This window comes from Macaca nemestrina, chromosome 7 (genome assembly GCF_043159975.1).
Source record: "Macaca nemestrina isolate mMacNem1 chromosome 7, mMacNem.hap1, whole genome shotgun sequence".
In the NCBI taxonomy this organism is placed as follows: Eukaryota; Metazoa; Chordata; class Mammalia; order Primates; family Cercopithecidae; genus Macaca; species Macaca nemestrina.
The window spans coordinates 6,534,068-6,556,402 of record NC_092131.1 but is presented as its reverse complement, the minus strand read 5'-3'; the positions used below and the strand labels follow the sequence as shown (position 1 = coordinate 6,556,402).

Below are 22,335 nucleotides of genomic sequence, written 5' to 3'. Positions count from 1 at the left end.
CGCGGAGGCCCAAACTTCTAAATGAAATTTATTATTTCTGTAAAATCTGGGAACAACATCTTCAGGGATAACAAATATAGAGAAAACATGATTTCAGCCTCGATATTTGGTCTCCTTGCAGACGGTTTTCATTAAAAAGGGCTTTATAAAAATGATAAAAATGTTACAGTTTGCTAAATTAAGTCTGAAGCAGCTCTATTTAATAATCCGGTGCATTTTAATCATTTTTTGAAAAGCCTGACATATTGAAAAGAACTTCAGTCTTGAGCACCACTGAAAAAAAGAAAAGGAAAAGAAAAAAAGAAAAATACTCCCAACTCATCTTGGGTTGTTTGTGCATTTCTAACCCTAAACTTGTCCCTCTCAATGGCAGTTGGTGCCAAGCAAGCAAGCATCTATGACCCAGAACACCAGACCTCCAGAGCTTTTGTAGCTGTGACAGGGACCACATGACAATGGGTTATTTTTGTTCAATTGTCTCTCAGGAAACAAAGTAAAAAAGGTTGGGTAATTACTCTGTTTCTACTTCTTGGCCCCATAATGCAACATGCTTAGTAATGTGGGTATGTAAGGAGGGAGGGCCCGGGGGGAGGCAGGAAGAACAAACCATAGTTTGAAGAATAGCATGAAGTTCTCCATGGAAAGTCTTTTCGCCAAAGAACAGTGGAGAGGGCCTTCTGAGGGGGTTCTCAGAAAAGGTGTTGGTTTGGGAGGAGGAAGTTGAATTTGAGAGGCCCCTGTGAGGAACTGTAAGAGCAGTGAACTCATGCTACAGAAATTCAGAGCTGTGACATAATCTAGGGCTAAGGATTGGAAGGAAGGAAGGAAGCAAGGAAGCAAGGAAGGAAGGAAGGAAGGTTTGTTGAGAGAAGGGATAGGAGAATGGAGGGGTGGATGGGTGAGTGGATGGATCCTTGGATGGATAAATGAGAGAATAGGTAGGAAAATGGGTGGATGGATGGTTAGATGGAGGGAAGGAGTAAGGGAGGGAGGGAGGGAGAAGGGAAGGGAGTGAAGGTTGAGTGAATAGAGAAATGGTTGGATGGATGGAAGAATAGATGAGTGGATAGATGGATGGATGGATGCATGGATGGATAAATGAGAGAATAGGTAGGAAAATGGGTGAATGGATGGATGGATGGTTAGATGGAGGGAGGGAGGGAGAAGGGAAGGGAGTGAAGGTTGAGTGAGTAGAGAAATGGTTGGATGGGTGGAAGAATAGATGAGTGGATAGATGGATGGGTGGATGAGTGGAACAGATGCATGGATGGATGGAGAAATGGTTGAATGCATGGAGGAATGATTGGATGTGTGGAGGAATGGATGGATGGATGGATGGATGGATGGATGGATGGATGGATGGATGGATGGATGGATGACAGAATGGATAAGAGAATGGATGGGTGGACTCGTGAGTGGATGGATGGAAAGGTAGATGGATGAAAGTTTTGGGTCCTGGTTGCCTGTCATGAAGGAAGGGCAGGTGCTTGTATTGCCAATCCACCTGACACTGCCAAGCACTTAATTCAGTATTGCATTTCCTTGCTCAGTCTTCATCACAACCACATCAATTTTAGGTGAGAAGATAAAGACTCAGAGCAGCCATGTGATGCAAGCAGCATGACACAACCAGGTGAAGACTCACCTGGGCTTCCAAAGACTACATTCTGCTTTGGAATCCTGAAGCTTTCTCTGAAGCCATCCTCAAACCTGCAAATGTTTTTATTGTTAAAGATAATGCTTTTGGTTGATGGAAAGTTCTAGAACTCAGTTTTCTCAGTCTCTATTCCGGGATTTTTCTACAACCTTATGATGTCCAGATCAAGGGCTGGGAAGCATGAGAGAGATGAGCTTTGGTGAGGAGTCAGTGGAAACAGCACCAGGAAAAATTCCAGAAAATTGTGAATTGTGAGAGAGGAAGGTGAATGCAGCCAAGGTCCCTGGGACGGAGTTGGTGCTGGGCACAGGAGGATGGCCCCATACGGGTGGGGTCCAGGACACAGTGGATTAGAAGAGGGTGGTAGAGACTTGCTCCAAGAAGTGGAAATCCTTGCTTTTGGTTTTCTTCATGAGAAAGAAGATGGAAAGAGGTTCCCATGCTGCTGGATGGGAAGAGGTTCAGCCACAGGATATGTCCCACAAGACTTCCCGTAGAGTGGGAGCAGCAGGGATGAAGCTGGAAGGCCTGGGCCAGCCCTTACCACATCCCTCCATGGGGGATGCCCTTGGAAAGTCACCCAACTTTCCTGGACCTCAGTTTCCTGCTCCTAAAGTGGAGCCGACACTGTCTCCATGCTGGAGCCACTGCAAGGATGAAACGAGAGAGCGGATGTGATTTGTCAGTATCCATTTGTCACTGTCAAGAACTCATTATGCAGATGGGGCCCAGGATCCTCTCCAAGCCCCAGAGCCTGCCTTTGTGGATCCACCCGCTTCTCTAGCCTGAGTGCAACCCCGGCCCAGAATCCACCTTCCCCTCCCAACCCTTGTGTCTACTCACCCTCTCCAGGCTGACTCTCGGGACCCTGGCAGCATCTGTGGGGGGAAAGCAGACAAACCCCACCTTTGGCAAGTAGAGATGAACTGAGGCCGGAACAGTGTCAATCAGAGACCTTTCAGAAGCACCAGGGGCCATAGCTGGTGTTGAGGCCAAACCTGGAAGGGCTTCCCCTCCCTGGCAATAATGCTGCTGCGTGGTTACCTCATTTGCCCTTGTTTTTCCTCTTTTTCCTTTTTAATTACCTTATTAAAGATTACTTAACTGCAAAGTAAAACCATCCCTAAGCTACTAAGTAGGATGTGACTCAGTCCCCAAGAGCAGGGTGGCCTGTGGGTGGGTGGCTTCTGCAGGGATGTCACCCCTGGTCACCTGGAAATGGGGCTTCAGCTGAGGCGAACAGGAACATTTCTTCCAGTGCGGACCTTGCCTCCCCACTCCAGTGTCCAGGAGCCCCTCACTTCAGTTTACCCAGATGCAGATTCTGATCGACACAGATCGAGGACCAGCCAAGTCCACGACCACATCGTGCACTCGTAAACCATTGACAGGTCACCCGTGAGATGAGATTCTCCTCCTAGGTCTGGGCATTGCCAGGCTGGGAAACCTGTCTTCTGTCTTCCCCACCTGACTGAGGAAAGCGTGGGGCAGGAAAAGGCAGGGCGGGCCTGATGCTGAGACTCTGTTCAGGGTCCACGCTGTATCCTTGGGCACAGTCATGGATCTACAGTTCCTCTGTGATTTCACTGAAAGGCCTTACGGTTCCATCTCGTTCCCACGGCTGCCCAAGGAACCCTGTTAATTCGGTGCCTCTCTGGAAGCCAGAGATGATCTGTCTGCCTCCCTACTGGCTACCAGCTCAGCAGTCTCCACAAGGCAGGAAGCAGGCTTGAGTCCTGCTCCCAGGCCATCTGTTACCATGTTTCTCCTGGAATTTGGTGGGGAAGCACCAGAGAGCTTTGCCAGGGGACCTCCTGGGATGTGGATGATTCCTATGGAAACCTTCAACCTTAAATCTTGTCCTGTCCCAGAGGACTCCGTAGGGTGCACAGCATGGGTGGAACAAAGGCTGAGGAACAAGGGTGACCCATCTGAGAGAGGTCCAAAGAAGCCACGGAGGAGAAGGAATGGCCATTTCTGGCAGGGGCTGGGGAAGACAAGACGGTCTGGGGACAGTTTCTTGGAGGACATGGTCTTTGAGCTGGGTCTTCATGGGGTGAGAGAGGTGCCGTGCCATTCCATCCTCACCCAGCAAGCACATCCACTCGGCCATCCACTCCCACAGGGGGACCAGCCAGGGAACTCGAGCGGCTTCCGGCAGCTGTGGGGGGCAGTCCTCACACAGGCTCCCAGCTCCCTCGGCCCCGCGACACATGAGCTGCTGTAAGAACAGAAATTCTGCTCAATACCAAAGTTATCTGTGCCTTTCCCCATGAAGAAGGCTCCAGTGGGTCATTCAGACGAACCCAGCCCAGGGCTCTGGGACACAACTTTACTAGAATGTCGTTAAAAAACAACTTGTGTTAGTTTGTCATCTGTTATTACAAATCACTCAGCTTTCTACTGCTACAAGCATTCCCATGTCTAGATTTAATGAACTGCAGGGAGAAGTGGACGCCTCCTTCTCCCCGCAAGACGCCTTTTCCCATCTGCTAGGAAAGCTCCGTTTCGGGGCTGACACAGGCAGCTGTGTCACATGGCTTCCCCTGTGGCAGAGGTAGCTGGCTGCTGACACCCTGGGCCTTGGGTGAGACAGGTCTCATCGAAGCCTCGGCACCCCAGGGACCAGTGGCCATTGTTCCTATGCAGAACAGAAGTAGTGACCACCGTCCCCAGCTGGTTTCTGAGGCAGCAAGCCCCAGGTTCCAAAGGCAAAGGTCATGTTGCCTTGAAGAGCCCCTTGGCCTTCGGTCTCCCCCAACTATGGCAGCTGCAGGCAGGAGTGCCCTGGCTGGTCACAGCCCTCTCCCTTCAGCCTGGTCCACGGCCACGCTGGCCCTCATTTACCCATCTCCTGGAGGTGAGCAGACAAATGGTCTGGAAAGCCCTGTCTGCCCTGGGCCTAGGTGTACGAATCCTGCTGGAGCCCTGGCCCCTGGCACCTGGCCGGAGGAGAGCCGCTGCCAGCCTGCATGCACAGTGAGTGCTGCTGTTTATGAGGGCAAGACACCAGGAGGGCAGTGGGCTCAGTGCTGGGGGCCGGTGGGGTTTCAGAGTGCCCGCGGAGTCTCATCACGCCTGAACCAAGTCATGACTCCTGCTCCTGCACTCCCACTGCTAACGGGCTGGAGGAGCTGGGCGTGTGGATGGAGCCTTCTGCCAAGGGAGTTACCATGTCCTTCTGGGGCCACATGGGCACTTTCGACTCTGCAGGATGTTCGTGCCTCAGTTTCTTGTTTCATTCTCAGGACCGCATCGTCAGGCTGGGGCTCACTCAGTCCTCTGCAGAGGAGACAGGGCACGTCCTGAGAGGCCACAGTCAGCTTGTGGGCAGCAAAGGAGCATGTACTGCCCCGGCTTGTCTGCCCCAGGCCTGGATTTCTGCCGGCAGACCTTGCTCTCCCTAAGCGTTCCTGTTTGGGTTCAGGCACTTCTGACAACACCTTAGAAAGTCCAGCTCACGGAACGATTTGTCATCCCGCCCCAAACGCGCACCTATTTCTCTTATTCCATCTCCACTGAAGCACAGGAAAGCACTTTCCTTGCAGGAAGCAGTCCCGAGAGGCTCGTTAGGAGGGTGGAGCGCCTGCCTGGAGTAATGAGCGGTTATCAGCTGAGCCATGTGGCCTGGCAGGGGGCCGGGCACATAAACGCTGTCACCTTGGCATCCAGCTGCTGGCATTAGCATTCCCACCAGCTTCTCGGCCCCCTGCCGTGGGGCTGCCACGGTCAGTGTGGCACTGGCTGCCAGAAGGCCCTGGGTGCCCAAAGCAGGTGGGAAAGTGCACACCTGCCGGCGTGGGGGTGCCCGAGTGCTCTCAGCAGCCATGCAAGTAGCCTCTGCCCCGGAGGCCCGCGAGAGACACAGAAGGGGAGGAGAGAGAGGCTTTCCCGGGGTCAGAGCCCCTGTAGCCCTCACCTGCTGCTCTACCCAGAGCTGGGTTCCAGGCTGGGGGCTGTGCGCTTAGATACAGCCAGCACCACCCAGCCCCGCAGTGAGAGGCGGGAGCGCCTCTGATGCCCGTGAACGCTGGACTCTGGGTGGTCTCATCCCCGAGTCTGCCCCATAGGAAGGTGACGAAGAGGCAAGGCCAAGCCAGGTCTTCCAGACCTCCCAGCCCACTGCCGGCCGGAGCATTGCAAATATTTGAGTTGAGAGGATCTGAATTTTCCTACCCTCTCTTCCCACAGCCCTGCAAGATGGCAGCCTCCAGGGATGAGGCATTTGCTCCCAGCTCCGGTGCCCCTAAGCGCATGGACCATTTGAAGGTGAGGTGCGAGCTGGTCCATAGCCCCTGCCCATGTGCTCTGCTGCCTGGTGCCACGTAGTGGGTGGGTGCCCAGGCCTGTGGGAGGGTGGCTCTGTGGAGGTGTGGTTACATACAGGGACAGAGAAAACACCAGAGCCAGAAGATGGCTCCCTTAGGAAGGGGATGACCTCCAGCGCCCCCAGGAACCTGAGCCCACGGTTCACTCCCAAACCTGGGAGCTGCAGGAGCACAGGTGGAATCCTTCTGTTGTTTCTGGAGAAAGTGGCTTTTGGCCTGATCCCAGGAGAGGGCAATGTGCTAGGAAAACCTGCAGGAGCTCCCAGGAACTTGTTCCCAGAGGAAAGTGGGAGACAAGATGACCAGGTCAGAGGTGCTAACAGGATGCTGTCCTGGGTGCCTTGCTGAGTACAAGGAGATGCCCTCTAATTCCAGAACCTTCTCTGGCTCCTTCGGCCCTTGGGAGCTTTGCAGACCTGGGAGGGCAGTTCTCATGCCCGTCCTGAGCCCAACACCCCAGCCTTCCTGGCTCCAGGCTTTGACCCATCTCCAGTCCTGGGACCCATCTCCGTGTGACAGCGTGGCCACCTGCTCTGGCCAAGTTCCTCAGCCAGGTGCCCAGATGTGGACGGACGGTATCACCACCCATCTGGGGGCTCGTGGGAGCTCTCCTGCTCAGGTCCCTTCCCCTTGACAGGAGCCGCTGGCCTCATGCAGGCTGTTCCCGCCCCTCCTTAGTTTCCTCCAAGCCTCTCACTGGTTTCGGAGCCTGGATCGTCTGACATGTTTTCCCAACATTTGCTTCTCATTTCAAAGTGTAAACCTGGCAAGAGGCACACGGATCCCGTCAAAGAAGGTTCCGTGTTTTTCTCCTCCTTATGTTCCTCTCAGCTTTCTGCCTTCTCCTTGCAAGGAAAAGTGGCTCTAAAGTTGATCTTGGGTGGTTGTTCTTAAATAACTGGGCCCGATGAGCTCCAAAGAAGTGAGTGGTAGAAGCTTAAGTCTTTGGCAGGCTTTGGTTTCCCGTTGATTTTTCCAAAGAGATTTTTGCGCAGGGCGTTTTTGGGCTCGTTAGGTTTCTCTAGCCCATGTTGACGGCTGTCCACAAATCACCACATTTATCATGGGCAGACTGGGGGCCCCACCACCTTTCCACCCCTCCTCTGTTTACCGAGCCCAGCCACCCCAGAGGCTCTGAGGTCTGCTCCCCCCACCCCACTGCCCGCCCCCTGGCACGGCTGAGCCTGCATCTTCACCGTCTGCTCTATGCTGGGTTTCTTCTCCTGGCATCCGGTGTAGACAGGACTTTGGGCTGTGAGTCAGAACTCCTCCACTTCCCAGCCAAGGTGGCAGAAAAGGGGAGGGGTGAGAGGATGCGGTCCCCAGGTTCAAAGCCCAGCTCCATCAAATGTAAACTGTGAGATCACATGTAACCTCACAGAATCTCCGTTGTGTCATCTGTACAATGGGAATCATAACAGCACACATCACAGAACATTTCAGCACAGATAAATGAGTGTCTGGCACGGGGTGAGCCACCCATAAAGGCAGGCCCACTCGTTCTTTTCCTGTTTGTCATGCTATTCCAACAAACGGAGCTTCCCAGTGCTCTAATTTCTACTTATGTTGCTGGAGCCTCACACAAGGGGTGAGAATCTTGAGGGGTGAGTATTTCTGCAGGGAAAAGCGTTATTAAAACCAGGTGGACAAGTAAGTAAGAGACAAACTCGTCTTTAGCAAGCTACAGCTCTCCAAGCATGAGGGCTGTAAAAGAGTCCCCTCTTCTGCCAGCCTTCTAGGGGACCCAAGGCAGGAGCAGGTAGACATAAGGCTGGGGTGAGGGGAACAGACCCACGCCCACCCTTTCCCAAGAGGCTTCCCAAACAAACTGAGCGTTCATTCCCAGTTCCAAGGAAGCCAAAGAGCCCTCGCACTGCCCCTCCACTGAGTCCAACTTAACTCATGGCAGACATGGGGAAACTGAGGCTGGGATGGCCCAGAGGCAATTGGGGAGCCATAGGCACAACAGAAGGGCAGGGCCCCTCTCACCAGCCACTGGAGGCAGCAGCAGGCCTTTTTCACTAACTAAAGGTCAGACCAAATTGCCCAGGAAACAAAAGAGGTGCAGTTCCCTGACCTTTTGGGTTAATGACGAGGAATATTTGATGTCATAAAACATTTTATTATGAAAGCAACCAGGAAAACCTTTCCTGAGGCATGGCCAACAGGCTTACCCAATTAGCAGGAACATGGCCCACCCCCATCCTCACTGGCCCACCCACTCCTGCGCCAAGACGTCAAGTAGAGGCCTGGCCCAAACCGCAGCCTCTCAGCCGGGAAGGGTTGAGTGCAGGCCTCTGGCGCTCACTTGCTTTTTACCAGTGGCTCCACCTCCGCCTGTCTGCTTTTGTGCCTCACCTTGGGCTGGGCCCTGTGTCAGGGAGAGGAGTGGGATGCTGTTCCCTCCGTGGGGAAGCTCCCGGGCTGATGAGGAGCAGACTGGCATGGGTGGGCACAGATAAGTGCACAGAGGGATCTCCGGGGCCCACAGAGCCTGGCTGGGTCTCCAGGGTGGAATAGAGACAGTTGGGTGGGGGAGTTCGCTGGAACCTCCTGGAAGCCAGGCCATGGGCGGTGACCTGGGCTCCACCTAGCTGATGCCTTCCCACTCTGGGTGTCCCTACATGTCCTTTACCCCTGAGGCAGGAGGGGCTGTCTCTGCTGTTTGCAGCCAAGGACCTTGCTGGACCAGGGGGTCTTCTACCCTCTGGAGACCCGGGTGCAGCGCTTGCTCCTGCTTGGCCTCTGTCTTCTCCCTCAGCTGCCTCCTCCTCCATCCTGCTCTCTCCCCACCCACAGTGGAAGACCTGGTTTCCCCAGCACCCTCTCCCTTCCATGTAAGCCCCCAGGCCCTGGGCCACATCTTCACTGAGGCCAAGGAAAGAGAGGTGTCACCTTGGAGGGAGAGCGCAGTTCCCGGGCAGCAGAGGGGAGGAGAGGAGAGTGAGGGCAGGAAGGAATGAGGCCAGTGAGCAGAGGGCAGGTGGTCCTGAGCTCACCAGGCGCCATGAGGCTCGAGTCTTTGCTCTCGGAAGCCTTGAAGGACCTCAGGGAAGCTGCGTGAACCTGCGGCAGGAAGCGGCCTTCCTGTGGGTCCCTGGGGTGGCACTTCCTGTGTGCCCAGGTTGTACACCTGGGGTGTGGGCAGGTCCTGCTGGGTCTTGGCCTAAGCTGGGCAGGGATGCCCAGGCCTGTGCTGAAAGCAGCCCGGAGCAGCATGGCAACCCACCTCTGCAGCCTCTGGGCAGCCAGCCAGCCACCAAGGCCTCTCCGGCAGGGCTGAGGCAAGGACGCCTGGCTCCTCCATGAGGGTCTTCTCGGGTGGATACTGAGAGCACCACAACGGCCCCATAGCCGAGAGGCTCAGTCCTGGACTCAGCCCCAGCCTGGGTCCCGCAGCCTCAGTCTCCCACTTAGTTCTGTGTGAGCCCTGCTGTCAGGAGTCCCCTTCCTCCGGCCGCTCCTCTGTGCCCCCAGACAGATGGGTCGGTACAGTCGCTGCTGGGGGGACTGCAGGCACTGACTCAGCCAGCCCCTCGGAAGCCTCCTGGGGCCCACGAGAGCTTTTCCCTCCTGACCCCTGTGGCCCTCGCTCCCCACGGAGAGCCAGCTTGCGGCAGGAGCTCAGAGGACCCTAGAGGTGACCTGGCCACAGCTCCCAGTCATGGGAGAGACCTCAGGGCCCCACACTGCGTCTCCCTTCCTTCCAAGCCCACTGCTCATGGCATTTCCCGTAGGCCACCTCTGAGCTGAGCCCACCTGCACTCACTCGAAATTAGCTGTGCCCACCTGTGCCCGCCTGCACCCATCGTAAGTCAGAGCCACCCCCTTCTCAGGCACTGACCATACCCAGCTGTAAACAAAGAGTCTGTTATAAGCAAAGGAGGCTAGAAGGCCACATGGCTTTTGTATAGACTTACTTTCTTAGAAGGGGATTGAAAACACATCTGAAAATCTTTGTCCTGAATAAAAAATGCTCCGGCAGCTGTTTCTGGATGGGCCGTGTTGTTTGTGCCTTCCGACAATATCTGGACTAGACTTTATGTCACTCCACAGCCAACCCCAGTGCTGACCACAGGCCAGAGCAGGCCGTGGCCAGGCAGGGAGCAGGGGGCAGGGGGTGGGGGGCACAGAGTGAAGCGATGCCTGCCCTCCATATATGTCGGGACACACAGCTGCACTCTCAGCCTGGTAACCTGCACCCACCCTCATTTGGCCCCAACCAGAATCCACAGCTTGTGTCTCCTCTCTCCCCTTCAAGTCGCCCCAACAAACTGGAAAAGGAAACACAGCTGTGCTCTCCCATCGCTGTGCCTTCCCTGCCCTCCCTACTTCCCCTTTCCTGAGAAGCAGTTTGGGAGGGCTGTGGGCTGCTGAGAGCAGCCCCGGAAGTCCGGGTCCATGGTCTCTGTATCCAGGGACACTGCTTTGGGCCATCACCATGTGGACATCTGTTTAGTCCTCTGGGCAGTGAGACTGTGAGTTCCTTGGGAGGGGAGCCTGACTGTGTGCTTTGGGGTTGGTAAAACGTGTGACACCTCATCAGCATGAGAGTCGTGACAGGTTATTTTCTTCCTTTAAGAGATGGCAGACTCGGCCGGGCACGGTGGCTAACACCTGTAATCCCAGCATTTTTGGAGGCCAAGGTGGGCGGATCACTTGAGGTCAGGAGTTCGAGACCAGCCTGGCCATGTGGTGAAACCCCGTCTCTACTGAAAATACAAAAATTAGCCGGGCATGGTGCTGCCCGCCTGTAATCCCAGCTACTCAGAAGGCCGAGGCAGGAGAATCACTTGAACCAAGAAGGCAGAGGTCGCAGTGAGCCAAGATCGAGCCACTGCACTCCAGCCCGTGCAACAGAGTCAGACTCCATCTCAAAAAAAAAAAAAAAAAAAAAAGGTGGCAGACTCCAGAGCTCAGAGAGCTTACACATACACCTCTAGGTCACACAGCAGGTGGCAGGGCCAGAACTCAGACTCCATCCTCAAGGCCCCTGCTCTTCCCCTAACTCTGCCCCGGGTGGCCTCCTTTCCTAGTGTGAGACAGGCGAAGGAAGGTTCCATGTTTATGGTATGATTCTGGAGCCCAGATCTCCTCTCCCCGCTCCCAAACCTGGACCTGGGGTCCGAGCTCCAAGCCTGCAGCCGGCCTCCCAGGGCGAAGCGTGCTGCCCAGCAACCTGCGATTAATTTTCCTGTTCTCATTAATTCCTGGACTTCTCCCGCTCATTACAAGGCGGCAAGGCAGTGGGCGGCATGCTGGGGCCGCCTGCCTGTCTGGCTGTGCGAGCGGTTCGGAGAAGGCCTGGCGCTCCTCATTGCCTTGTCCAGGCTCAGATGGGCTCATTAGAGGGAATGGAATCGAGGAGCCCAGGGTAGGTGGAGGTGCGCTGTCCTCCAGGGAGCCATGCAGATGGGATTCTTCAGAAGCAAAACACCCCTGAGAAGCAAGGGGGTACAGAGAGCCCTGTTCGGGCTGGGGAGTGGGGGCTCCGTTCATGGGGCAGCAGGGAGAAGTGGGCCAGGGCCAGGCCTCCAGGACATGGGAACCGCCCTGGGGAGTGTTCCGGCTCCTTCCCTCAATGTTGCATTGTGAGTGACATTTTCTTGGAAGAGCAGCCCCAGTGCCCTGCCCCAGCTGCCCACCTCAGGTAGGGGTCTTGGCTGGCACCCGTTCTCCATCCCACTCCCCCTGTGGACTGAGCCCGTCCCCTCTTGGGTGAGTGAGACTCCAGCTTCCTCCCTGGCCTGTCTCCAGTCTCATCCCTGCCGGATCCTTGTCCATGTGGGGCTTCCAAAGACAGCCCTAGAGAACTGTCTTGGCTCCCCAGTGCCCCCGGGACAAGCCCAAGCTTCTGGGTTTCATGCTCAGCCCTCCAGGGATTTGCCTGGGGCCTCAGGACTCCCCACACAGCTCAGCCTCCAGTCAAGTGACTTCCCTCTGGCATCTTCCACTCTTGGCCTTTGTTCATGCCATCCCAGTTTCCTGGATCCGTCGCATGAAGGAAGCACTGGACCACCTCCTCCGGCAGCCAGCTCCCCTGGGCACTGCCAGGACCCTGCTTGCTGGGCCCTCACTTACCCTTGATCCAGGCATGCCTCATGTCTGTCCCAGCCTGGCCTTCGCTGTGGCTCTTTGGCCACTGGTATCTCCAGCCACCACTGAGAGTTTCTCTCTGGATTCCCAACAAAACCCAGCTGGCATGAGTTGGCAAGGTTTTCTCACTACTTATTCCCTGCACATGGTTCCTGCTCTTGCCTCTCTGCGCTTCAGAGATAGTCCCACCCAATGCACCTCTTTCCTGGAGGGCATGGGCCACCTGCACACCCTCCTGAGCCTGGAAGATGGCATGTGCTTTCAAAGAGCCCAAACTGAGAAGAGGCATGAGGAGGTGACCCTGGCATCCTGCTTCCCCACTGCATCCCAACACATATGACCTTGATTTGGAGAAGCGGTGAGCTGCACCAGGACTGCCTGTGGGCCTGGCTGCTGCCCTAGATGACGGCCACTTCCTCCAGGGCTTCAGGATCCTCATGCGAGCTGGGAGGGAGAGTCACCAACTTCTCGGGCCCCATCCTCAATGCCGTCCCAGTGTTCTGGACTCTGCCCTGCTCACACGGGATGGGGGCTCAGCCTTGGGTGGTGTACTGGTTTCCCTGTGCTGCGGTGACAAAAGACCACACACTTAGTGGCTTTACAACGCAAATGTCTTGCCTTACAGCGCGGAGGAGAGGTCTGAAATGGATGGCATGTGCTGGCGTCAAGACATCAGCTGAGCTTTCTGGAGGCTGGAAGGGGAAATTCACTTCTTGCTTGTTCCAGTTCCTAGAGGCCACCTACATCCCTCGGCCAGTGGCCCTTTCCCCATCTTCAAAGCTAGCACTGACTGGTCAAGCCTTTCCCACTACGTGGCTCTGACCTTGAAAGTCTTGCCTCACTCGTCATTTTAGGAGGACCCTGTGATGACATCAAACCCACCAGGTGATCCAGGCTCATCTCTCCAACTCAAAAGATCCTCAGCTTAATCACACCTGCAAAGTCCCTTCGCCCTGCAGGATCACATCTGTACAGGTGGGGGAAAGGGCATAAGTATCTTGGACATTATTCTGCGGGGCACAACCCGGCCCTGCTGGGGAGTTCTTTCAGAAAGCCTGGAGGCTTGAGCATGTGGCGAGGGCCTACGGGCGGGTGCTGGGGACGCAGAACCACGCCTCTGAGAAGGTGCTTCTGGAGAAAGCGCCAGCATGGGGAGGCTCAGCCGACGGGAGTGCCTCGTCAGTCAGAGCCAAGCGCATCTTCTCTGAACCAGGGAGCAACGCCGCTGGAGACCACAAGTGCAGGGAGAGGAGCCCGGATGACAGGGGCAGTTCTGGGGGCCTGGCATCTTCTGGGAGCCCTGTGCCGGCAGGGCCCATGCCGCTGTGCCAGAGACAGCCCAGTTGACCCCATGGCCACTGAGCAGTCATCGAAGTGGGGGCCTGCCAGGAACTCCCCTCCCTCCGTCTGTCCTGGTCCGCCTCGGCCACGCTGACAGCCTTTCCTCACAGAGGTCTGGGTTTTCTCGGAACCTCACGATCATTTCAAACAAACTGTATCTGTGACTTCTCAACCCAGGTACCTAAAAATCAACGTCCTCCACGGAGGCTTTATCTCTAATCTGGTATCTCATGTGTTGAAGGCATGATGTCCACCCAGGCCCATGGAGCCTCCCCATCAGCACCGCAGTTGGCCACAGGCAGGTTGTAGGCCAAGCTCGTGGGGCCTGGCATCCTCACTGTGCCTAGGGAACGTTCCCATCAGCTTGGGCACACACGTGTCTTTTCTGGGGTAAATTCTGTCTCTTCTGTCATTGACTGTTGAGATGAGGCCTGTAGAACATGGCTCTGCCTCACCTCCTCCAAGCTCCCGTGAGCTCCCCTCTACCTCCAACGGCCCCAGGTGTTTTTGCTCTGCCTCCTCCATTGGACCATGTGGTCCTGCAGGCAGGATGATCTGTCCCGCCATCATCCTCACTGTAGCACACGTCAGACGTTCTTCCTTTTTATGGCTGAATAATATTCCATCATAGAGATTTACTACATTTTGCTTATTCAATCATCTTTTGATGGACATTTGGGCGGTTTCCACTTTTTGGCTATTATGAACAATGCTACTATGAATCTTCGAGTACAGGTTTTTGTGTGAATATGTTTTTCAATTCCCTTAAGTATATACCTGGGAGTGAAATTGCTGGCTCATGTAGTGACTCCATGTTGAAATCTTTGAGGAGCTACCCAACCGTTTTCCAAAGAGGCGGCACCATTTTGCATTCCCAGCAGTGATAATGGTTTCCAAGGAAACCCAGACCCCTGTGAGGGTTCTGACATCTCCACACCCTCACCAAAATGAGATCTTTTATGTCCTTTTGCTTATAGTCATCCTAGGGCATGTGAAGTGGGATCCTTGGTGTTGATTTGCATTTCCCTGATAGTGAATGACATTGAGCATGTTTTCAGGTGCTCGTTGGTCATTTTGATGCCTTCTTTGAAGAAATGTCCATGCAAAACATGTTTAAATTGGGTTGTTGGTCTTCTTTTTAAAAACCACTTTACTGAGGTATGGTTTGCATACAAAGAACTGTATATATTTTGTGTCTATGACTTGATGAGTTTGGAAGTAAGTACACACCTTCGTAAGTATACACCCAAATCTATGCTGTAAACATATCCGTTACCTCCAAAAGTTTCCTCTTGTCTTCTTTATTTATTATGTGTGTGTGTGTATGTGTGTGTGTGTGAGATAAGAATACCTAACATAAAATTTACCCACTTAGCAAACTTTTAAATATACAATACAGTATTGTTAACTGTAGGTGCTATGCTCTAAAGTATGTCTTAGAACTTATTCATTCTGCATAACTGAAACTTTGTACTGTTTGACTCATATCTCCGTGTTTTCCTTTCCCCAGCCCCTGGCAACCACCATTCCACCTTTGCTTCTATGAACTTTACCTTTTATGCTCACCATATAAGTGATGTGATGGTAGATTTTGGGGTGTCAACTTGACTGGATTAAGGGATACCCAGATAGCTAGTAAAGCATTATTTAGCCTCGATTTTTGCATTAATTATTCCCAATGCTTTGGTAGACACTGAGCCCTTCCCTCTTCTGCTGAAAGGGAAATGCAGGTGGTTTTGCATTTGAGTAGAACAACTGGGCTGCCCCAGGTGGGTGTGTGAGGGTATTTCCAGAAGAGCTTGGCCGTGAGTTGCCAGGAGATTGGCAGTGAGTCAGTAGACTGAGTAGGAAAGACCAGCCTTCAGTGTGGGCATGTGCCATCCAATTGCTGGGACCCAGGTGGAACAAAAAGTTAGAAAAAGGGCAAATTCTTGACATACTGTTTTGATTACTGTAGCTTTGTAATGCATTTTGAAATAAGGAAGTGTGGTGTCTCTAGCTTTCATCTTCTTGCTCAAAATTACTTTGGCTATATGGGGTATTCTATGGCTTCATATGAATTTTAGGGGTTTTTTCTATTTCTGTAAAATATCCCATTGGGATTTTGATAAGAATTGCCTTGAATCTATAGACTACTTGGGTTTTATGGGCATTTTGACAATAATATTTTTTCCAGTCCATGAAAACAGGGTGACTTTATGTTTATTTGTGTCCACTTTAATTTCTTTCATCAATGTTTTCTAGTTTTTAGTGTACAAGTCTTTCACCTCCTTGGTTAACTTCATTCTTTTTTTTAAAATTTAAGTTCTGGGGTACATGTCTGGAACATGCAGTTTTGTTACATAGGTATAAACTTGCCATGGTGGTTTACTGCACCCATCAACCCGTCACCTACATTAGGTATTTCTCCTAATGCTATCCCTCCCCTAACCCTCCACCCCCCAGCAGGCCCTGGTGGTTGATGTTCCCCTTTCTGTGTCCATGTGTTCTCATCGTTCAGCTCCCACTTATGAGTGAGAACAGGCGGTGTTTGGTTTTCTGTTCTTGTGTTAGTTTGCTGAGAATGATGATTCCCAGCTTCATCCATGTCCCTGCAGAGGACATGAACTCATCCTTTTTTATGGCTGCATAGTATTCCATGGTGTATATGTGCCACATTTTCTTTTTCCAGTCTATCATTGATGGGCATTTGGGTTGGTTCCAAGTCTTTGCTATAGTGAATAGTGCTTCAGAACACATGCATGTTCATGTGTTTTTATAGTAGAATTATTTATAATCCCTTGGGTATATACTTAGTAATGGGATTGCTGGGTCAAATGGTATTTCTGGTTCTAGATCCTTGAGGAATAGCCACACTGTCTTCCACAATGGTTGAACTAATTTACACTCCCACCAACAGTGTAAAAGCATTCCTATTTCTCCCCATCCTCTCCAGCATCTGTTGGTTCCTGACTGTTTAATGATTGCCATTCTAACTGGCATGAGATAGTATCTCATTGTGGTTTTGATTTGCATTTCTCTAATGACCAATGATGATGACCTTTTTTTCATATGTTTGTTGGCTGCATAAATGTCTTCCTTTGAGAAGTGTCTGTTCATATCCTTCTCTCACTTTTTGACGAGGTTGTTTTTTTCTTGTCAATTTGTTTAAGTTCTTTGTAGATTGTGGATATTAGCCGTTTGTCAGCCCTTTCTTTTCTTCTTGCCCATTTTCTCTGGCTAGGATTCCCAGCACTACATTGAATAAAAGTGGCAAGAATAATTGCAAAATTTTTCTCCAATTCTGTAGGTTGCCTGTTCACTCTGTTGATAATTTTTTTTTGCCGTGCAGAAGCTCTTTAGTTTAATTAGATCCCCTTTGTCAATTTTGGCTTTTGGTGCCATTGCTTTTGGCATTTTAGTCATGAAGTCTTCCCATGCCTATGTCCTGAATTGTATTGCCTAGATTTTCTTCTAGAATTTTTATAGTTTTAGGTCTTACATTTAAGTCCTAATCCATCTTGAGTTAATTTTTGTATAAGATATAAGGAAGGGATCTGGATTCAGTTTTCTGCATATAGCTAGCCAGTTTTCCCAACACCATTTATAAAATAGGGTACCCTTTCCCCATTGCTTGTTTTTGTCAGATTTGTCAAAGATCAGATGGTTGTAGATGTATGGTATTATTTCTGAGGCTGCTGTTCTGTTCCATTGGTCTGTATATCTATTTTGGTACCAGTATCATGCTGTTTTGGTTACTATAGCCTTGTAGTATAGTTTGAAGTCAGGTAGCATGATGCCTCCAGCTTTGTTCTTTCTGTTTAGGATTGTCTTGGCTATGAGGGCTCTTTCTTGGTTCCACAGGAAATTTAAAGTAGTGTTTTTCCAATTCTGTGAAGAAAGTCAGTGGTAGCTTGATGGGGATAGTATTGAATCTATAAATTACTTTGGACCGTATGGCCATTTTCACAATATTGGTTCTTCCTATCTGTGATTCTTCCTATCCATTTATGGATCTATAAATCCATGAATAATAAGTATTTTATTCTTTTTGGATGCTTTTACAAATGGGATTGTTTCTTCATTTCCTTCTTAAATAGATCATTGTTAATGCATAAAAACAACTTATTTTCGTATACTGATTTTGCATCCTGAGTTTACTGAATTCATTTATTAGTTATTTTGTTGAGTCTTTAGGGCTTTCTGCATATAAGATTACGTCATCTGCAAAAAGACCATGATTTTACTTCTTCCTTTATGATTTGGATGACTTTCATTTCTTCTTGCCCAATTTCTCTGGCTAGGATTCCTAGCATTATGTTGAATAGAAGTGGCAAGAATAATCATTCTTGTCTTGTTCCAGATCTTGGAGGAAAAGCTTTCCGGTTTTTACCATTGAGTATGATGTTAGCAGTGGTATTTTCACATATGGACTTTATTGTGCTGAAATAAGTTCCTTCTTTACCTAATTTGTTGAGAGTTTTTATTACTAGAGGATTTGAATTTTGTCAAATGCTTTTTTGCATCTATTAAGAATATCATGTACTTTTTATCATGTGATTGTTCTGTTAAAGTGTTGTATTCCATTGATTGATTTGCATGGGTTGAAGTATACATTCATCCCAGGGTAAATATCACTTGATCATGGTATATGATCCTTTTAATGTGATGTTAAATTTGGCTTGCTAATGTTTTGTTGAGGATTTTTATATTCATTTTCATCAGGGCTATTGGCCAATAGTTTTCTAGTGTTCTCTTTGTCTGGTTTTTGTGTCAGGATGACTCTGGCCTCATAAAATGAGTTTGGAGTTGTTTGCTTTTTTTTTTTTTTTTTTTTTTTTAGAAGAGTTTAAGAAGGATTGGTATTAATTCTTCTTTAAATGTTTGGTAGATTTTACCTGTGAAGAAACCTGGCCCTGGGACTCTTTTTTCTTTGAAAGTTTTTGATTACTGATTTTATCTCCTTGTTTGCTATTGTCCTATTCAGGCTTCCTGTTTCTTGATTCAGCCTTGGTAGGTTGTATATTTATAGGAATTTATCCACTTCTAGGTTGTCCAATTTGTTGGCATATAATTGTTCATGATAGTCTCATAATTTCTTTATGTCTGTGACATCATTGTAATATCTTGCCTCTCATTTCTGATTTCATCTATTTGAGTCTTTTTCCTTTTCTCTTAGTCTGCCTAAGTGTTTGCTGATTTTGTTTATCTTTTCCAAAACTAACTCTTATTGTTGAATTTTTTCTATTTTTTCTATTCTCTATTTGATTTATTTCCTCTCTACTCTTTGGTATTTCCTTCTTTCTGCTAACTTTGGACTTAATTTGTTCATGTTTTTCTCATTCCTCGAAGTGTAAAGTTAGGTTGTTTATTTGAGATCTTTCTTTTGTTTTAATATAGGCATCTATTGTTATACCCTCCCTCTTAGTATTGCCTTTGCTGTATCCCATACATTTTGTTACGTTGTATTTTCATTTTTATTTGTTTTGGGATACTTTCTAATTTCTCTTTTGAATTCTTCTTTGGCCCAATGGTTGCTCAAGAGTGTTTTGTTTAATTTCTGTGTATTTGGGAATTTTTCCTTTTTCCTTGTGTTACTGACTTCTGGTCTCATTCCATTGTGGTTGGAAAAGGAACTTGGAATGATTTCAATCTTCTTAAATTTGTTAAGACTTCTTTTGTGACCTAGAATGTGATCTCTCCTGGAGAATTTCCTGTGTGTGCTTGAGAAGAATGTGTCTTCTACTTTTATTGGGTAGAATGTTCTGTGTGTGTTAGGTCCTCTTACCCTATAATGTTCGACACTGCTGTTTCTTTATTGATTCTCTGTTTGGATGATCTATCTGCTACCGAAATCAGGGTATTAAAGTCTCCTACTCTTATTTTATGCTCTCTATTTCTCCTCTCAAATTGTCAATGTTTGCTTTATATATTTAGGTGCTCTGATATTAGGTGCATACACATTTATAATGTATATGTATGTGCATATATATGTATATACACATGTATATATACTCCCTTTTATCATTTTGTAATTTCCTTCCTTGTTTCTTGTAGTGGTTTTTGACTTAAACTCTATTTTGTCTGATCTAAGTGTGGCCACCCCTGCTATGTTTTGGTTACTATTTGCATGAAATATCTTTTTGCAATACCTTCACTTTCAGCATTTGTGTGTCCTTAAATCTAAAGTAAATGTCTTATAGACAGTAATAGTTGGATTGGGTTTTTTTATTCATTCAGCCATGCTACATATTTTGACTAGTGAGCTTAATCCATTTATACGTAAGATAATTGTTGCTAGGTAAGGACCTAATATTGCCACTTGTTAATTTTTTTCTGTCTGTTTTGTAGTTCTTTCATTTCTCTTTTCTCATCTTGCTGTGTTGCTTTCTGATTTGATGGTTTGATGGTAATATACTTTGCTCTTTTTTTCTTTTTTTTTTTTTTGCATCTAAGCTTTTTTCTTTGTGTTTACCATGGGGCTTACATGAAGCTTCTTATAGTTGTAACAGTCTATTTTAAGCTGATAACAACTTGAATTCAATTACATGTAGAAAAACTCCTCCTCTACTGCATTCCAGCCAGGGGGACAGAGCGAGACTCCGTCTCAAAAAAAAAAAAAAAAACTCCTCCTCCAACGTGTGCATACACTTTAAGTTATTGATGTTGGAATTCACTTTTTTTTTTTTTTTTTTTTTGAGAAAGTGTCTGTCTCTGTTGCCCGGGCTGGAGTGCAGTGGCACAATCTCGGCTTACTGCAACCTCAGCCTCCTGGGTTCAAGTGATTCTTCTGCCTCAGCCTCACGAGTAGTTGGGATTACAGGCATGAACCACCATGCCCCACTAATTTTTTGTATTTTTACTAGAGATGGGGTTTCCCCATGTTAGCCAGGCTGGTTTTGAACTCCTGACCTTAAGTGATACACCCGCTTCAGCTTCCCAAAGTGCTAGGATTATAGGCGTGAGCCACTGCACCCGGCAGGAATTCACTTCTTTTTTTTTTTTTTTTTTTGAGACGGGGTCTCGCTCTGTCACCCAGGCTGGAGTGCAGTGGCCAGATCTCAGCTCACTGCAAGCTCTGCCTCCCAGGTTCACACCATTCTCCTGCCTCAGCCTCCCAAGTAGCTGGGAGTACAGGCGCCCGCCACCTCGCCCGTCTAGTTTTTTGTATTTTTTAGTAGAGACAGGGTTTCACCGGGTTCGCCAGGATGGTCTCGATCTCCTGACCTTGTGATCCGCCCGTCTCGGCCTCCCAAAGTGCTGGGATTACAGGCTTGAGCCACCGCACCCGGCCTCACTTCTTTTTATATTTTGTTTCCATTAACAAATATTTATGGTTATAGTTTTTCATAATACTTCATGTTTTAACTTTTGTACTAGAGTTAAAAGTGATTTTACATACCACCATTACAGTATCACATTATTCCGTATTTGTCTACATATTTACCTTTATCAGTGAGATCCACACTTTCATATGCTTTCATGTTGCTGTTTAACATCCTGTTATTTCAACCTGAACTCTCATCTTAGCACTGCTCATATAGCAGATCTAGTAGTGACAAAATTCCTTAATTTGTGTTTATCTGGGAAAGTCTTTATCTTCCTTAATTTTTAACAGACAGTTTTTGGGTATAGTATTCTTGATTGGCAGTTTTATTTCCTCAATACTTTGAATCATTTCACTCTTACGTGCTGCAAGGTTTCTGCTGAGAAATCTGCTGATAGCTTTATGAAGATTCCCTTATATGTAATAAGTCACTTTTCTTTTAAAATTCTCTGAGAAGGCTGGAGAAGTCAGACACTCACTTTGATCTCTCTTTTCCTCACAGGAGAACTTGTAGACCAACAAGCTGTCTCTTGGTGCTGCACTGTGTGAGCTTGCAAGAGAAGCGATGCAGGTCAAGTGAAACTACTTTTATCCTTTTCAATGCATTATTTCTCATTTCTGTGCTCCATCAAGATGGTACTCTCACCTGCATGCCGGAGCTCTTATAAAGGTATATCCAGTTCTGTAAGCACCATTTGTTGAAAAGACTAGTTTTTGTCCCATTGAATTTTTTTGGTCCCCTTTCCAAAAGTCATAAATGTAAAGGCTAATTTCTATATTCTCAAATCCATTCTATTGATCTATATGTCTATTTTTATACAGTGCCACGTTCTTGATTACTGTAGCTTTGTAGTAAATTTTGAAATCAGGAAGTGTAAGTCTTTCAACTTTTTTTTTTCTCTTTCAGAATTGCTTTGGCTAGTCTGGGCGCTTGCATTTCCATATGGATCGTAAGATCAGCCTGTCAGTGTCTGCAAAACCCAGCTGGGATTTTCGTAGATATTGCATTGAATCTGTATCTATTTGGGGAGTGTAGCCATTTTAACAATATTAGCACTTACAGTCTCTGAACTTGGGGTAGTTTTCCATTTATTTAAGACTTCATTCATTTCTTTCAATATTTTATAGTTTTCTGTGTATTGTCCTTATACTTCTTTTGTTAAATTCATTCCTATGCATTTTATCCTTTTTGCTACTATTGCAAGTGAATCATTTTCTTAATTTCATTTTTTGTTTGTTCAATGCTATTGTAAAGAAATAAAATTGATTTCTGCATATTCATTTTGTATCCTGCAACCTCGCCAAATGTATTTATTAGGTCTAATTGTGTGCGTGTGTATGTGTGTGTGTGTTCTGTAGGATTTTCCATATATAAGAGTTTATCATTTGTAAATAGAGATTTTATTCCTTGAAAATCTGAATGCCTTTATTTCTATTTCTTGCTTAATTTCTCTGGCTAAAACCTTTAGTGTAATGTTGAGTAGAAGTGAAGATAGTGGGCATCCTTGTCTTCTTCCTGACCCTAGAGAGAAAGTTTTTGGTTTTTCACTATTAAACATGACAGTTGTTGTGGGATTTTTCTAGATGCCATTTATTAGCTTGAGAAA

At 48.5% G+C, this 22,335-nt stretch overlaps 2 long non-coding RNA genes across 5 annotated transcripts; one reads left to right on the top strand and one right to left on the bottom strand.

Annotated features, from left to right (window-relative positions):
* Positions 1–223: 223 nt before the first annotated feature.
* Positions 224–7,303, bottom strand: LOC105467405 (uncharacterized). Of its 3 annotated transcripts, none has more exons than XR_978808.2 (3): positions 2,501–7,091; positions 1,646–2,304; positions 224–273 (listed from the first exon to the last, which is right to left on the bottom strand). It is a non-coding gene; the product is annotated as an uncharacterized lncRNA (long non-coding RNA). The 3 variants fall into 3 exon arrangements; XR_011625502.1 differs by lacking the exon at positions 224–273 and adding an exon at positions 7,182–7,303 and having other exon boundaries at positions 1,705–2,304; positions 2,501–3,878; XR_011625503.1 differs by lacking the exon at positions 224–273 and adding an exon at positions 7,182–7,303 and having other exon boundaries at positions 1,705–2,304; positions 2,501–2,535.
* A 146-nt stretch (positions 7,304–7,449) lies between these two features.
* LOC105467404 (uncharacterized) lies at positions 7,450–21,980 on the top strand. Of its 2 annotated transcripts, XR_011625326.1 has the most exons (4): positions 7,450–7,589; positions 12,707–13,599; positions 21,231–21,398; positions 21,636–21,980. It is a non-coding gene; the product is annotated as an uncharacterized lncRNA (long non-coding RNA). The 2 variants fall into 2 exon arrangements; XR_978807.2 differs by lacking the exon at positions 12,707–13,599.
* Positions 21,981–22,335: the final 355 nt, after the last annotated feature.